The following is a 4,313-nucleotide window of genomic DNA, read 5'->3' on the forward strand; positions in this document are numbered from 1 at the left end:
AGCACAGAGAAGGTTGAAACTGGCTGCCTTCCAGCCTCAGTGGTTCTGTGACTGTGTTGGAGATAGTCATTGGTGTGTGCGTGTACTTTTTGTAGCATTTGTGTGTGTGTGGTTGTGTTTGTCTGTGTGTGTTTTTCTGTTTCGGGGAATCTTGGAGGGATGAGGGGATCCCAGGGCCAGCTCCTGGACAGGTGGAGAGTCTAAGATCAGCTCCTGGAGAGATCACTATTGGATGCGTGTCTATAGAGTCCTATGTTTTCCACTCCCACAGCCCAGCATACAAACAGCCCAAACCTCGTTTCTCCTTTCTCCGCTGACAGTGGTTTTGCTTGGCCTACAGACCTACTGAGGTCCCTTCCAGGTTGAGTAGCAGTGCATTTCCTTCCACCACATGTATTTCCTTGATGATGACAGGGAGAGCACTCACGTTCCCCATGACCATGGAAGTAAGCGAACATAAGTTTGGAGCAAGCAGCTGTTAAATTTTGTCCCACTGGAGTCATTGACTGCTAAGCAGGAAACCTCTGATGCAGGTTTCATCATGTCTGAGCTTAACCTTTGATTTTCTTTTTCCTTCTTTTCCCTCCCAAATTCTTCTCTTTGATCATTCTCATGCATTCCTCTACAAACAGCCCAGCTCTCCTCTTTCCCCACTGCCCCTGCCTTTGCTTGCTTCTTGCCCTCCTAGAGTATTTCTAAGAGGCTTGTCATGTTGATTCCTCCCTCGGTCAGTACAAAACCAGCAACTCCTTTTATCAGCTGTGATGTCCTGCAGATTCTTATACTGTGATCTGGTGTTGATAGCTCCCCACAATCAGGGTGAACCACCTGCACACAAACATTGACAGCTCGCAGAATGTTGTTTCAGTCCAGGAGGCCTTTGAGAAACTCTGGGACTCGGCCAACAGAAACTTCTCAAGTTTTAGAATGAGAAGTGGTCAGTCCTGCATTGGGGGGAACAATAAACTTTATCGATTCCCAGGTGTATGAAATCAGGAAAAGAAGACACGAGACTGGCATGGCTGACTGGAGACCTGCTGGTCAAAGTAAAGGTCAAGAAGGAAATGCACAGGCAGTGGCAGCAGGGACAGTTACCCTCAGATGAGCAGAAGGACACTGCCCGGTTGTGTAGGGATGGGGTCGGGAAGGCCCAGGCACGGCTGGAGCTGAAATTGGCAAAGGGATGTCACGAATAAGAAGAAGGGCTTCTACAGGTATATCAGCCTGAAAAGGAAGGTCAAAGAAAATGCATCACCCTGATGAGCAAAACTGGCAAACTAGTAACTGTGGAGAAGGAGAAGTCTGAGGTACTGAACAATATTTTTGTCTTAGTCTTCACTGGCTACCTGTGGTGGTTTGACCTTGGCTAAATGCCAGGTACCCACCAAGTCGCTCTATCACTTCCCCCCCTTCCCCTTTTTTTCTCAACAAGGCAAAGAGGGGAAAGAAAATAGGATAGGAAAAAAAACCAACCCTTGTGGGTAAAACAAAAGCAGTTTTAATGTAAGCAAAGTGAAGCAAAGGTCCGCGTGAGGAAGCAAAAAAAAAGAAAACAGATTTTTTCTGTACTTCCCATTAACAAGTGATGTCGGGCCTTCTCAGGAAGCAGGGCTCCAATACGCGTAGTAGTTGCCTCGGAGGACCAAGGGTGACCCCCCTCCCTTCCTCCTTTTTCCCAGCTTTATACTTGAGCAGACGTCATATGGACTGGAATATCCCTTTGGTCAATTCGGGTCAGCTGTCCTGGTTGTGTCCCCTTCCAAGATCTTGCCCACCCCATCCCACTGGGGGGGGGAAATGTCAGAAAGAGCCTTGGTGTTGTGTAAGCACTACTCAGCAGTAGCCACGACACCAGTGTGCTATCAACACCCTGCCAGCTCCTAACATAAAACACAGCACCATGAGGGCTGCTACAGGGGAAAACCAATTCTGACTCAGCCAGACCCAGTACACTACCTCTATTGACACACCTCTCAACTGGATGGACGGCAAGGCAGGGACTGGGAGAGCAAAGACCCTCCCACTGTAAGAGAAGATCAGGTTCATGATCAGCTGAGGAACAGAACATACATAAGTCTGTGGGACCTGATGAGATGCATCCCAGAGTCCTGAGGGAATTGGCTGATGTAGTTTTCAAGCCACTCTCCGGGATATTTGAAAAGTCATGGCAGTCAGGGGAAGTCCTTGATGCCTGGAATAAGGGAACCACTGCATCCATTTTTAAAAAGGGTTGAAAGGAGGACCCTGGGAACTAGCAGCCTGTTAGCCTCACCTCTGTGCCTGGGCATATCATAGAAGATATCTAGCAGAAGCAAATCAGCTGCTTTGCTCAATCTTATTTTTATTTTGTCCTGGGCAGTACAGAGTTCGTTCTCCTTGTTGTCATGTCCTTTGACCGCTGTGTTGCTGTCTGCCAGCCTTTGTGTAACGCTGCCATCATGAAGCCTCAGCTCTGCATCCACCTGGCTGCTGCTGCTTGGGTCATGGGCGTCACACTCTCGAGTTACCGTCTGGTCCTCCTCTACCAGCTGACTTTCTGTGGCTCAAACAAGATCCACCATTTCTTTTGTGACCACTCCCCCTTATTCAAGTTGTCCTGCTCTGACAGCAGCCTGCTTTGGAAAATAGACTCTGGTTTAATATCAGTTGGCCTACTGGCTTCCTTATGTTTAACTCTGGCATTTTACATGGGCATCCTTTTCTGTATTCTACACCTTCCAGCAGCCTCTGGGAGGAAAAAAGCTTTTCCTACGTGTTCTTCCCATCTCACCACCTTGGCCATTGCATATGGGAGCTGCATTGCTCTCTGTGTGCGTCCTTGAGAAGATGTTTCCTTGGAGACAAACAGATTTGTAGCTTTGCTGAACACTGCCCTGTACCCATTCTTAAATCTGTTCATCTACAGTCTTAGAAACAAGACTGTGATCCTGGCCCTGAATGAAGCCATTGCCCGTGTGACACTACAGTTTTTCCCCTAATCATGGTGCATTTCTGGACAGCAATTCCAGTGATCTGCTCTCATCTGTTAAATAATACCAGTGCATAGGTGTGTCACCTCCAAATACAGATGCCTCAGGAGATTTCTGTTCTTGTTGGGTTGTGTCAGGTGAAGTAAAAAGCTCACCTGCACACACAAAGGCGGCACCAACAATGGCAGGAGGAGTAACTCAGTTAACACCCTGCCCCAGCTGCTCCCAGGCACATAACAGCAGAGCCAGCAGCTCATCAGGAGCCCATCTGCACAAACTGAGAAGAGCCCAGAGGCACAGTGGCAGGTGGGATCCCAATTTATAGGATCCTGAGGAATGAACATCTTGTCCCAGCTCCTTCCAGGGCTGCCCTGGGAGACCCACCAGCCCTCTTGTCCAGGTGTGACACTCGCCAAGATGAGCCACTGAGAGCAGCTCTGGATCAGCATTTGGACTAAGGGCATTGTTGCCTAGGGGTGTAGGACATATGATGGGATGCAGGGGAAGAGCATTTTTGGATTGTACAGGACTTATTAGAGGATGTTTAGGGGAGGACCCCGACCAAGGTAGTCTGTCCTGTTTTCTCCTTAAACTTAATTTCTAACTCCTTTCTCTGCGACGTATCTCTCTTCTGTGTGAACGTGTGATCATGGAGGTGTGAGTGCAGCAACTGGAGCAGGAGGAGGGGAGGGGTGTTAGACAGACCACATGTCATTAGTGCCAGCAGCTGAGAGACTGGAGTGAGTGAACTTAAGAGTTTGTGCGTGACTGGAGTGGTTTGTACCAGCATCTGGAATAGGGCTGCGGCCTCGAGGGCTTGTATGTCCAGGTGCCTGCAACTGGGGAGGCTGGTATCCAGGGGCAGCTACTGAGAAGAGTGAGTGTCTGAGTCCAGCTGCTGGAGGGATCCACCCTGTACAGGAATATAGACTAGACTGGAATAGACTAGACTAGACTAGACTAGACTAGACTAGACTAGACTAGAATAGAATAGAATAGAATAGTTCAGTTGGAAGGGACCTAAAATGACCATCTAGTCTAAACACCTGACCAGTTCAGGGTGGACCAAAAGATAAATCCTGTTATTAAGGGCATTGTCCAAATGCCTCTTAAACACTGACAAGCTTGGGGTGTCAACCATCTCTCTAGGAAGCCTGTTCCAGTGTTCCACTGACCTCTTGGTAAAGAAATCTTTCCTAATGTCAAGTGTGTACTTCCCCTGATGCAGCTTTGAACCATTCCCATGCGTGCTGTCACTGGATACCATGACAAGAGCTCAGCACCTCCATCTCCACATGCCCTCCTCAGGAAGCTGCAGAGAGCCATGAGGTCACTCCTAAACAT

The 4,313-nt window shown here is 48.5% G+C and overlaps 1 pseudogene; it reads left to right on the top strand.

Annotated features, from left to right (window-relative positions):
* The first annotated feature begins 440 nt into the window (after nt 1–440).
* LOC141917266 (olfactory receptor 6E1-like) lies at nt 441–3,011 on the top strand (annotated as a pseudogene).
* Nucleotides 3,012–4,313: the final 1,302 nt, after the last annotated feature.

Source organism: Strix aluco, chromosome 36, assembly GCF_031877795.1.
Source record: "Strix aluco isolate bStrAlu1 chromosome 36, bStrAlu1.hap1, whole genome shotgun sequence".
Lineage (NCBI taxonomy): Eukaryota > Metazoa > Chordata > Aves > Strigiformes > Strigidae > Strix > Strix aluco.